This window comes from Lissotriton vulgaris, chromosome 4_1 (assembly GCF_964263255.1).
Source record: "Lissotriton vulgaris chromosome 4_1, aLisVul1.2, whole genome shotgun sequence".
NCBI lineage: Eukaryota > Metazoa > Chordata > Amphibia > Caudata > Salamandridae > Lissotriton > Lissotriton vulgaris.
The window spans coordinates 1,948,605,410-1,948,619,705 of NC_141691.1; the positions used below are offsets into that span (position 1 = coordinate 1,948,605,410).

At 44.5% G+C, this 14,296-nt stretch overlaps 1 protein-coding gene across 1 annotated transcript in view; it reads right to left on the minus strand.

Moving 5' to 3' along the window:
* TRAPPC9 (trafficking protein particle complex subunit 9) overlaps positions 1-14,296 on the minus strand; it is a 2,581,727-nt gene that overhangs the window by 1,753,791 nt on the left and 813,640 nt on the right. The window lies entirely within an intron of this gene.

The window sequence follows — 14,296 nt, forward strand, 5'->3', positions numbered from 1 at the left end:
TGCGGCTCTACACAAACATAACGTATCCCTCAGAGCTGACGACTGTTCCCATTACTGTGACGAGGAAGATGACCAACGGCCCCAGCGGGCTAAAATATCCCAGGGCAGGCGGAGTTGCTGCTTGGGATACAAGTTTAATACACTGGGAGGGGGGAGGAGAAATGCGAGACACGGCCTGGCGGCCGTGAAAGTGAAAGTAGGGCAGTGAATAATTAGGGGAGGAGAAATGCCTGAGGCCGAGCGCACACTGGGGGAAGCTTCAGGGGAAGCAACAGATGGCTGGCTTTGATGTGGTGATGTGAGGCAGGCAGGCAGGCGGATAGAAGCGCGTGCACGGGACACATGCACTTCTGGAAATCCGCATTTTTTGAGAGCTTAGTTTAGCTCTTAGTTTAGCCCCAATAGGTTTCGAGTTATAAATAACTCGACCTAAAAATAAGGGGGAAGGGAAGGTGAGGCTCCTTCCATGAGACGGACTTGGTCTGCGAGGCAGCCACAGGCCCGTGAGCCACCAAGTGCAGTCAGGATCAGCCTCTCTTGCACCACCAAGGCAACTGTCTCCACTCTGGTAGTATGACTTTCTCAGTCCCAGGAGAACTGCTCCTAGCATCTGCCGACTTGCTGACTTTTTTCTCTCACTGGTGCCACCATAAGTTGACGTGCTGCTGGTCATTTGAAGGCCCTCTCTGTTCAGGAATACATTCCAGGTTCTTGTCACCCATTTTTCACTCGCACCTCAGTCTCTCCATATGTTGTGTTGCCTCCCCAGAGCATATAGGCCAGCAAATAAGCCCCCAGGATAAATTTAGGATGCTGTAAAGACAAGACAGCAGACAGACGGAGCTGAAACAGATTACATCCGCAAGACCATCTTGTTGACCACGCCTTTGACATACTAAATTTTTATACAAGAAAACGCAAGAATATGGATTCCTTCAATGCACTGGGAGCAACTGAAAGACACAAGCTGCAGATCAATTGAGTGGCAAAGGGTTTCATTTCGCAAAATATATATCAATTGACCTTCTCTATATTACATTCAAAATTCACTTAGGAATTCCAATGAGGAAGCGCATCTAGAGCTGGAGCCCCAAACGGTCAATGTTTACAGATAGCCGCCGGAGAAGGTGAGGGGGGGGGGTGGTGCTAAATAAAGAAAGCTCCAGGGCTGAATGGGCTCATGTCCTAATTCTATAAACCATTTGCAAATAAGCTAGCTCTCAAGCTGACTTCTCTGTTCAATCACTGTGCCACCACAGAGTCAACCACATCCTCTATGGGGGAAGCCCTCATTATTGTTATCCCGAAAGTGGAAAGCCAAGTTGTGCATCTCCTTCCGCCCTATATCTTTAATGAATATGGACACTAAACCATACACCAAATGTTTGGCCACTTGTTTCAATTATGTGCTCTCATCTCTGGTTCATTTGGGCCAGAGAGGGTTTGTTCAGAGACGCTAGATACATGTTAATATTTGAACCACCATCCACATCGTTGAGAAGGCCTCTTCAAAGAAAATTCCTGCTAGTAGTCATTTATTTATTTAATGCGATTTCATATAGCGCGAACATTACCTGAAGGTGTCAGAGCGCTTTACATAAGAACCAGTTGCGATACATAAGAACTTAGGATTATATGAGTTACATAAAAGATACAAAGAGAAAACATTGCAAATGTACAAGTTGTAAAGTCACACAAGGAAGAGATACAAACGGATAAACTCTAAGATTCACATAGGAATTGTAAGGTCTACTACATATACTAGTGGTTATATACATATATATATATATATATATATATATATATATATATATATATATATATATTCACTGAAAAAACCATAGGTTTTAGGCCATATATAGTTAGGGATTAGCATTTACAAAACCTTAATTTACTCGCACAAAACCATAGAAATTCGCATATATAGTTAGGTGCAATAACTATATATCGCGCACCCGCAATCCACTGCTGATGATGTCACATATTACATCATTCATGACATGGTCAGTGACATCACTGATGACATCACTGATGACATCTCAAATGACATCACTGATGACATCTCAAATGACATCACTGATGACATCACTGATGACAACATCCAGTGACTGTATGTTTCTGTAAAGTTAAAATATGTCTTACATATTGAAGAATGAGTGGATGTATAAGTGTTTGGATGAAGGATTTAGTAGGTGCATGACTGACTGTATGAGAGAATGATTAAATGTGTCTCACTGAGTGCATGGGTTAGTGACTAAACTGTCTTAATTTGTGTATCATTATTTCTGTAGTTCTGTAAACTGCTGCATGTGTTGATCAGTAGCCATATGAGTAACTATATGGGTTATTGATTGGTTGCCCAAATATTTGTATGGGAGAGTGAGTGTGTGTGTGGGGGTGGCTGGGAGGTATGTGACTCTGTGCATAGATGTGTGAGCAGTTGATTCACTAGATGTATGGGTTCAAAAGTGCATGTGGAAACAGCTGTATGGGCGGTTGACTGTCTGCATGAGTGTATTGGTGAGTGATTGGATTTCTCAGTGCTACATGTCAAAGTAAGTACATATGTAAAACACAGTACATGTAAGAGTTGATATATATATAAATAACTGTGCATAAGAGCCAGTGAATGTGTGAGTGGCTGTATGGATCATTGTGAACTTGTATCAGTGATTGTACAAGAGAGTAAATATGTGTTAGTATATGTTTGATTAAGTAAGGTGTGTATAACTGTATAGTTGAGGAAATGGAGGTGTGATTGATTCTTTGCATGACTGACTAGGTGTGTGAGTAACTCCATGGATGAGTGACAGTCTGTGAGTGTCTGTTTACACTGATTGTATCTAAGGTTATATTAGAGTCTGAAGAGGTTCATCGTATTATCACATGAATGATATCATCAGTGATGTGATCAGTAATGTCAAATGAGATGTTATCAGTGATTTCATCAGTGATGTCATTTGAGATGTCATCAGTGATGTCATTTGAGATGTCATCAGTGATGTCATCAGTGATGTCACTGACCATGTCATGAATGATGTAATATGTGACATCATCAGCAGTGGATTGCGGGTGCGCGATATATAGTTATTGCATCTAACTATATATGCGGATTTCTATGGTTTTGTGCGAGTAAATTAAGGTTTTGTAAATGCTAATCCCTAACTATATATGGCCTAAAACTTATGGTTTTTTCAGTGAATTTTCAAGGTTTTGTAAATGCTAATTCCTAACTATATATGGCCTAAAACCTATGGTTTTTTCAGTGAATTTCAATGGTTTTTTAATAGCAAATATCAAAAGCTGTCAAATGTCAAGTACGTGATAGGTAAAAACATTTTCGTGTTTATGCACGCTGATGTGCTTTGAACGCTGCCCCCCCCCCCCTCTTTTCTCTTAGTAGTACTCTCTCTTTGCAGATAGTGAAGGGTAGTTAACGCAGGCCTTTGCCCCCGTTGTAATCCGTCGTGCCTGCTTGTCTCTCCATTTGATTGATGGTTATCCAAGCATTTACTGTTTTAGAATTGATTCTCTTTGGTTCATTCTCTATTTACAAACAAGCACAGAGTCGCAATACTCTGTTTAGTCTTTGCAGATAGTGAAAAATCGTGTAAAAAAACAAAAGTAATCGAGCAAAATCAGTAGGCCACTAATGGGATCTCTTTTTGACCTCGCTAAAATAGAAACATTAGGAACAACCCTTCATGAGAAATAAGAAACTAGTGAGATGAACTGAGATCCACACTATGATGGCTGCAAGACAGCTCGGCTCCGCCACCCACCCCGCCCAAAATAACGATAAACTCTATGCAAATATTATAAATATATACAACACACCAGCAAAGTAACAGGGTAAAACATTTTATTAAATAACTAGTTACATAACTATTTTATACTTTTTGTTGCCTGATCCGGCTAGCTCAATCGATCGAGCATGAAACTCATGCACTCTCACAGCAAGCGCTGCTGCTGATGCTATGCAGACAAAAACTGGTTTTCAGTTTGTACATTCTTCAAGATTTTTCCATCCAAGGCTGGTTGAGAGTTTGTAGAACGATGGCTTCAGATTTTCAACATACGGTGTGGTGGCGCGGACTGGGAGGGGGCGCTTGGCTCCTGCCCCCTCCCCAAGTCGTGTTGCCCTGGTGTGGCCTAAGATCGCCCCCGACATAGGCGGCCGGCTCCCGGGGTCCGGCGGAACGTTTTGCCTTTGGATGACTCTTCCATTCAGGACCTTGTCCCACAATCCGTTTGACCTGAAAACACGCTGTAGTGGGGCGCCCCTTTACCGTTTCAGTTGCCATTCCGCCCGCTTTTGCTACACTGTGCCTCTTCCGCCATTCAGCTGTTTAGCGCCAGCTCTTGCGACTACAGCGTCTCGCTCACCATGTAGTGGAGTTGCTCCCGCTCTTGCGATGCAGCGATAGGCGGCTGCCACAGGACTCTCAAAATGGCAGCCGGCTCTTCAGATTTGGGCGTGGTCCACTAAAATGGCCCTGGGACACCTTGGAACTCGGACGCTTGTCTGCTAGGGCTTGGGCCCCATTCTCGAAAGCGTCCCCTCAGCCTTGAAGATTCTACAAAAGTCTTGAGGGCCCCCGACTCCCGCAGGCTTCTGGTGGGGAGCGGCTGCCATGATTGCTCGTGCAATGGCCACGACTGAGCTACGAGATGGTGGTGCTCTCATGCTGACGCCAGCTTCAGTCTGAAACATCCAGAAACACTGTAGACTACCAATTCGATCAGTTCCTGTAGCGCCCCAACGTGACCCGGTAGAGAAGGACTTGCCCTCCCCTCTTTGACTGATGGTTCTTGTTGCCTGTCCCTTCTATTGTCATTTAACAGAACTTTTTAGACTGCTGAAAGGGGTTGTGTTCCGACCGCTGGTTGGTGGAGACATTTTGACTATATTCTGGACCTACGTTGTCGCGTAATGCGTTATATGACACGCCGCGTTAGCGCACCCGGAAGTGCTCCGGTGCGCGAAGCGCAGCTTCCCGGAAGCGATCCGGGGCGCGGCGCGCAGCGCGTAACGTAAGCATAACAGGTCATGTGACTTGTTAATAAAACTTTTCATTGGTTCATTTTACTTTTGTTATTCTAATGATGAAAGGCTTGGTCATATGACCTAAAAATTACGCTTTTTATTGCTTTCGAACATTATTTTTTCTTAAACATATATGTTATAATGTTCCAGGCTAATGTACTTTCCCGGAAAATTTACAACTGTCCTGCAAGTAAAATATATTCCTTTTTCGAGAAAAAGGGCGTTTCTTCGTCCCATGACGGAGCCGTTGAGCAAAAGAGGCTCGGCCTGCTGTCTTAGTCGCCGATACGCCTGAATATCAGATTCTTATCGATCACTTTATGTTGCAGGAGTAGAAAACACAACAGCCCTTGACCATTTATCTTTACTGCGTTCCTGCGTATTATACCTTTTATCCGTCATGTAATTGGACTGCTTTATTTCACTTGCCTTTTACTGATTCGAAAACAGTGACTAAAATTAAAAACTTTACCAATGTAAATAATACTACCATGTTTTGTTTTAAAAACCTTTATTGTGAAAATGTCAGTATACAAATACGGGCCTATAACACGTGGGCCAGCCACGGAGCAAACTGGAATCGTATATGATGAGGAGACATTTACACTGTAGAGGAACGTAACGAGCGGGCCATTAGGTTGCAAGAACTAAGGTGTCTAACAGTTGTGGAATCGGTGGACGTACATTTTGTAATTAAAATACGACAGGGCCACTTACAATAAAATTATCTAGATATACATTTGCGGGCAAGTACCATGGGTGACGTTAATTCGAACTTTCAATAGTACAGTAATCAATAACACATCAGAACTTAATATCAATAGGGATGTCGAAATATTCAATCAATTCTCGTCCCCGCCCGCCATGTGCTTCAAAACTGCATACGTATCTCGTGATATCAAGGTTGTGCAACCAGTACACAACAAGGAGTTACGAGTCCCATTTATACCGGCGCCATTTTGGATGGAAAAATCCTGAAGAATGTACAAACTGAAAACCAGTTTTTCTCTGTATAGCATCAGCAGCAATGCTTGAGTCAGCTTTGTGTGAAGCCGCCATTTTGATTCAATCAATAGCGTCCCCCTGCACACATTCAGGGACCTGGTCGTGTCTTCAGGTCAAACGGATTGTGGGACAAGATGCAGAAAGGAAAAGGAAAAAAGTTCAGCCGGACCCCGGGAGCCGGCCGCCTATGTCATGGGCGATCTTTGGCCACACCAGGGCAATAGTGAAGCTGCAGCAGGTGCAAATAAGCTTCAGACAGTGTTACAAGCGCTGCTCAGAACTCTCAACTATGACACCACCTCGGTGCCATCCGGATCTTGGCGCCTTGTGCTGGTTCCGGCCTATTCACACATCGGTCCGCTACTGACACCACCTCACAGGCCAACGGGGCACCCCACGCCGACTTTCGGCGCAGCATTGTAGGATGGCCACACCAGTGCGGCAACTTGCTGGACACCACCTCGGTGCCATCCAGATCTCGGCGCGTTGTGCTGCCTTCGGCCTACTGTAGCCGCAAGTGCGGACGCAACTCAGATGGATAGCGAGTGAAACTCCAAGGGGCGCCCCACTGCAGCCGAGGAGCCTCCATCTTGGGGGCGACGCACAGCATCCCATTGCTTTCCAATGCAGTCAGATCCTCAAACAGCCCCCACTGACTGACGCGACCTCACAGGCCAACGGGGCGCCCCACAGCGACTTTCGGCGCAGCATTGTAGGATGGCCACGCCAGTGCGGCAACTTGCTGGACACCACCTCGGTGCCATCCGGATCTTGGCGCGTTGTGCTGCCTTCGGCCTATTCGCACATCGGTCCGCTACTGACGCCGCCTCACGTGCCAACGGATTTTCTACGCTTTTTATAGCCCTATGCCGAATAACAGGTCATGTGACTTGTTTATAAAACTTTTCATTGGTTCATTTTACTTTTGGTTTCCTAATGATGGAAGGCTTGATCATATGACCTAAAAATAACACTTTTCATTGGATTAAAACATTTTTTTTTCCCCAAACGATGAAAGCCCCACCTTGTTTCTGGATGTTTCAGACTGAAGCTGGCGTCAGCATGAAAGCACCACCATCTCGTGGCTCCGTCGTGGTCATTCCGCGAGCAATCATGGCAGCCGCTCCCCACCGGAAGCCTGCAGGAGTCGGGGGCCCCCAAGACTTTTGTAGAATCTTCAAGGCTCAGGGGACGCTTTCGAGAATGGGGTCCAAGACCGAGCAGACAAGCGTCCGAGTTCCAAGGTGTCCCAGGGCCATTTTAGTGAACCAGGCCCAAAAAGGAAAGAGCCTGCCGCCATTTTGAGAGTCCTGTAGCAGCCGCCTATCGCTGAACCGCAAGAGTGGGCGCAACTCAGCTGAATGGCGGATTTTGGCACAGTGTACCAAAAGCGGGCGGAATGGTAACTGAAACGGTAAAGGGGCGCCCCACTACAGGAGACGAGCCTCCACCTGGGGAGGCCCGTTCACGCCGCCTGGGGCGGACATTCTTTTGGGAAAACCACAAGTACCAGCTAACATTGCAGCACATACGCCCATCCGGGCGGGATTATTTAATGCGCGTGATTTTCCTCACCTGCTCTCCGACTCTGCCAGTGAACAAGGGCGTCTGAACGCTCGAAACGCGTATGGCCAAGACATTCATGCTGGGCGTTAGCTGATGGTGCTGCTGTGTTGCCTCTCTGATTAAAAGGATACCAACTTACCAAGTGTGGCGATCTCATTGGAGGCAACTCTTTCTTTTCATGTTTAGCGGCATGACTGCCGCGAGAAAGCCCCACCGCTGCAAAGAGCGGGTCTGCATCGTCAAAAATCAAAGGACGCTGCAAGATTGGTAAGCCGGTCTGAGAGGATGCATTTACACGGCTTGCTAAAAATCAGTTGATTATCAGCAGACCCACAGGGGGTGATATTTTAATGTTATTAGAGATGGAGAGCAGAGCCCACTGGGGCGGACATTCTTTTGGGAAAACCACAAGTACCAGCTAACATTGCAGCGCATACGCCCATCCGGGCGGGATTATTTAATGCGCGTGATTTTCCTCACCTGCTCTCCGACTCTGCCAGTGAACAAGGGCGCCTGAACGCTCGAAACGCGTATGGCCAAGACATTCATGCTGGGCGTTAGCTGATGGTGCTGCTGTGTTGCCTCTCTGATTAAAAGGATACCAACTTACCAAGTGTGGCGATCTCATTGGAGGCAACTCTTTCTTTTCATGTTTAGCGGCATGCCTGCCGCGAGAAAGCCCCACCGCTGCAAAGAGCGGGTCTGCATCGTCAAAAATCAAAGGACGCTGCAAGATTGGTAAGCCGGTCTGAGAGGATGCATTTACACGGCTTGCTAAAAATCAGTTGATTATCAGCAGACCCACTGGGGGTGATATTTTAATGTTATTAGAGATGGAGAGCAGAGCCCACTGGGACGGACATTCTTTTGGGAAAACCACAAGTACAAGCTAACATTGCAGCGCATACGCCCATCCGGGCGGGATTATTTAATGCGCGTGATTTTCCTCACCTGCTCTCCGACTCTGCCAGTGAACAAGGGCATCTGAACACTCGAAACGCGTATGGCCAAGACATTCATGCTGGGCGTTAGCTGATGGTGCTGCTGTGTTGCCTCTCTGATTAAAAGGATACCAACTTACCAAGTGTGGCGATCTCATTGGAGGCAACTCTTTCTTTTCATGTTTAGCGGCATGCCTGCCGCGAGAAAGCCCCACCGCTGCAAAGAGTGGGTCTGCATCGTCATAAATCAAAGGACGCTGCAAGATTGGTAAGCCGGTCTGAGAGGATGCATTTACACGGCTTGCTAAAAATCAGTTGATTATCAGCAGACCCACTGGGGGTGATATTTTAATGTTATTAGAGATGGAGAGCAGAGCCCACTGGGGCGGACATTCTTTTGGGAAAACCACAAGTACCAGCTAACATTGCAGCGGCTACGCCCATCCGGGCGGGATTATTCAATGCGCGTGATTTTCCTCACCTGCTCTCCGACTCTACCAGTGAACAAGGGCGTCTGAACGCTCGAAACGCGTATGGCCAAGACATTCATGCTGGGCGTTAGCTGATGGTGCTGCTGTGTTGCCTCTCTGATTAAAAGGATACCAACTTACCGAGAGTGACGATCTCATTGGAGGCAACTCTTTCTTTATATATATATATATATATATATATATATATATATATATATATATATACATACACATACATACACATGTATATATATATATATCTATATATATATATATATACATACACATACATACACATGTATATATATATATATATATATATATATATATATATATATATATATATATATATATATATATATATATATATATATATATATATATATATATAGATAGATATATATATATATATATCGCTTCTCCAAAGTGATCCTCTCGACTCCGAGCGCTCTGTTGTGGGTGCTTTGCATGGGGGCCGGATCCTGATCCAAATTCAATTTTCTCACAAAGAATGTGGCACACAAAGTTCTGAATTATTCACGAGGGTTTATTACTCCAGCTCAGCTATATAATTAATTGGGGTCGGAGGGGGGACGCAGTCACAGCACCAAGGGAGGGTGGGAGGGATACAAGGGAATGGAGAAAAGGCAAATCAGAAAAAGGAAGAAACATTTGAACCCCTGTTCTAGACGGACTCACCTCAGTGTCCTTTGGGCGCCGGAGGGGCACCAGGTAGGGGTGCATACTTTGCCTACTCCTGTTTACCCTGTTTATCGAAGGCCTGAATAGCCTGATCTTAGTCTGTGGCTGTAATTGCATTCGGCACACAGGAATATGAGCTCTCCTTATAAGCAGACTATGTGCTTCTATCACTGGATCTCTTTAAATACTTTGAAACTGATTAAAGGTACAAAATCAACTGCAATACATCAGAGGCACTGAATCTAACCCTCAGGGAAGAGGGGGTTGGCCTTAAGTCCCTCACTTCCTTTTCAATGGACCAAGAGATCCATCAAGTATCTCAGAGTGTAGATTCCTAAAACCCCATGGGAATTATTCCTTACTAATTAGCCCCCTAGATGGAGGTCATGAAAAAAGGACCTGGAGCCATGGGGAAACCTGATGCTCTCCTGAATCAGTAAAGTCAACACTAAAAAATGTACCTCCTCCCACTACTCTACATGTCCCAAGCTCTCCCTTTATGGGTAGATAGGGCATGTTTAAAGTAGATCCAACAACAATTGCTATGATTTTTTTTGTGTAAGGTCACTGAGGGTTCTCCAGAAACCTCTGGTTTGTTCAGGGAGGCATGAGGCTTGATCCTGCCCTGTATCCCACACTACTAGGCAGACGCTCAACTAAGACTAGGCATAGAATGGTCCATGCTAGAGTCTGAAAAGAATTATCGTCGGATGAACCCTGCCATAGTGCGGAGACCTCTTTGGGACTAAACCTAGATGGGCAAGCAACACAGACTCTCTAATGGCTACCTCAGCACCAAAGTAAGCACTACACTGTAAACATGGGACATCTACATTACATCAAAGGGACTGGTAACACACCCTACTGCATAATTTATTATACTACTTATGTCACCCCTTCTCTGGAGGGATGGGCCTTCCAAAGCTGAAGGGCTGAGGGTGTAGAATGATTTCCAACATGTTCACTGCCTCATCCCTCAAGACCTTCCTGCAATGTAAGGTAGAATTTGGCTCCCAGAAGAAAGAATGTCGCCATTATGCACAAATTCAGCACTGGATAACACACCCCACTGTCTGCTCAGTGGCCACAATGGACAAGACCCCACTCAAAACATTCTTTCTTAAGGTACAGGCACTGGAGGTTCTATTTCCAATTCATATCAGATATTATTGGCACAGGAAGTACCACGTATGCAGAATGAGGAATGGGATCAATGTCTTGGGAAAAATATCACAACAAAACAATGGGAATGGCTGGAGAGAAACATACACTCATCGTTCACGCTGATTTGGGGCAGGGAAATACCCTACAAGCTGTGGTTTAGCTGGCACTACACCTATTCCTGACAGCATCGCAAGTATCACAACACGTCTCCCAGATGTTGGCGTGGTTGAGGGGCACTGGGAGAGGTAATATACATCTGAATGCCATGCCAGAAGGTTCGGTCCTTCTGGGAGGGGGTAGCAAGCATGCTTAAAATCATACTGAGATATCCCGCTCAGTTTATTCCAGGGAGGATGCTCTTGGGACTAAGACCAGGGAATCAAAGGCAATGGTGAAACACAAGTGGCGCATAATTGCAATGTCTGGGAGCCACTAACTTGACTATCATTTATAAAACGATGGATTGTCCTCCGCTCACTCAGCAGCCCCACAGACTTTGGACCATTCTCACCATGGAATGGTTAACAAGCAACACCAATGGTACTCACCTACCATGTGAGGCTAATGGTAGCCGGAATACACAATGCTGAGTGGAGGTCCACCAAGCTCTATGCTTCATCCCCGATGGAGGACCTTGGGCTTATCTGAGTACGTAGGAGTTTGCCTCCTATATTGGAGTATTGTAATGTAGAACTCAGATGGGGTGTAGGCGAGTAACATATGCCTCATGGGGTGCCTGACATGGTTAGTGAGGGGGGTTCTCCTTCTGAAGCCTGGGTGTACGGAGGAGAGGGGAATTTGGGGAATTAGGGGGGGGGGAAATCAAGTATTGTATGCATTATAGTAATTTTGAACCATTTTACTGATTGGATTTACGTTCTTTGCACATCAAAAATGTTGTATAGTTGTGATTGTAGATGTTTTGGCTTGGTTGTAGCTCCGTGGTAATGTTGTGCTCAACACCTTGACAAAAACATTTACACAAAAAAAAACCACAGGGGTCGGACCTCAACCTTCATAGGCTCTCCTTTTGGCTACAGTTTCATAAAAGAAAGTGACTGGAACAAACTATAGTGGATACCCTTTTAATATTTATTTGAATGCAATTTGCATACTCTTATCGCACAAATAGAAAGATAAACATGCAGTTATGAAACAGTTGCAATGGCAGATATTTTTGTTTTTTAGATGGGGATAAAAATGCCCCCAAAAAAGTCTTGCGGCCTCCATTATTTTCGCTTTTTATACATAAAATAACAGGCGACAATTCTGTACAGTAGTAGGCACTGCTTTCCTCAGTGGAATCGAGTGTTTGTGTTGAGAGGCCTATCCTGGCCTAACTGGCACATGATGACAAAACAGACTTCTGGCACAGCTGATATGTGTTTCTAGGTCATGAAAATAAAAGAATTTGGCACCGTAGGCGTGCGGGCCTGTGTGTGTACAGTAAGCTATCATCCTGTGGAAGGTCTGGGAGGAGTCTGGAGGCAGCAGCTAAATATTACCAGAAAATGGCTCGCTATTAGAAAATCCACAAAAATTAGTTGGCTATTAAACAAAACGTCTGAAAAGTTACAAGATACCCAAGTTTTACCAACATGAAACGTGTCAAATGTATATGAATCTATTTCACACGCAGGGGGCGAGCAAATGACAGAACACATGTTACAGGCACAGTTGAAAGTTGGAGCACCAAGAGAGATATTTATGTCACTTATGAAAAATACACTGTATAACAATTAATTTAACTTAAACGATTTACAAGCAATAGGAATAACTATTGGCAGTAAGGCTGCCTGTGAGTACACTAACATTTACAAGCATTATTCCGAACAATAACATGTTTTTATGAACCTATCAGGGGATTGCCACATTACGCAGGAGTAGTGTTTCACGACATGCTTGTGATATGGAGTGAACCAGGGTGGAATTTGGAACAATCCGCAGAATATTTGAAACTTGACATTAGTCCATAAAGTCAAAACTAACTGAGGAACAACCATCTGTTATATTTTTGGCTACTACACTTTAGGAAGAGAATTAATGTATACAATGAGATGTGTGTGTTAATATTATAGTATGGAAACAGTCTGTTATGAGCACACAGCTTCTATCTTTCTTCACCACTCTGCAAACACGCTTCCTGGCGCACTACTGGTTAGGGGGTAATTCCCCTTGGCTGCTGAGGGCCAACAACCCCTTCTGTTACATCCAGTAAGTCCCACACAGTGGAATTGCTAAGAGATCGTTGAAGGCCCCACACCATTTCTCCACCACTCTGCAAATGCAGCTAGTAGTTAAAAAAACCCTAGACATTTACTTAAAAAAACAACATGTTACAGGGACGTTATAGTTAGGGAATATTTTTTTTTAATTGTAGAGATTCACTGAAAAAAATAAATGTTGCAGGGGCGTTATATTTAGGAAATAGATCTATAAAAACCATAGAAATTCACTGAAACAAACAAAGGTTACAGGGTCGTTATAGTTGGGCTCAGATTTCACTTGTACAAAACCATTGACATTCAGCAGTTATAGTTACCTGAGCTAACTATAACTTATGCCCCCCCAATGCACTGCTTATGACCTCACATATTACATCACGCATGACATGGTCAGTGACATCACTGATGACATCTCAAATGACATCACTGATGACATCATCCACAGAATCTTTCACACCCCATACAACCTCTTGTACGCCCACTCACACAACCACTCCCATACCCATTCACAGACCCATACCAGTACTCACACCCACTCACTCACTCCTCCATAAAGCCAATCATACACCCACTCATTCATACAGCCACTCACAGAACCATTCACGCATCCATACAACCACTCACACAGCCATAGACTCACCAATACAGCTATTCACAGACTTATTCACCTATATAGCCACTCACACACCCATACAGCCAGCCAATCGAAGCTTTGCTTTCTGCCGGAATTGTGGGTGCCCAAGGGTACCAGTGGATCCTCCAAGGATCCGCAGTCCTAGATATACACATTTTTATTTCTTCAATAACTCCTAACTACTGTTTAGATTTACACCATATTACAAAAAGCACTCTTTCGCCTACATCTAGCAACTGTCTAGTAACTGTGAATTGTGCCGTGTTAACAATCTAAACTTTACTCTGGACATCACCACAACTCTTTTCTTTATGTACTCTTTATCTCCAGAAGGTCCTACATCTTTACCACATCAACTTTGTATCACAAAATCCAGCCTATTTGTTTTCTGGAATTGAACAGAACATATGCAATCTAATGTACTTTTCCTTTTTGAACAGTTTTTTATGTTATGTTATAAGAATTTTATAAAGCGCACGTACACTGGTTGGTTTCCTGGCGCTGAGCCTAGAATTAGCCAAACCCAATGGAAAGATTATTCA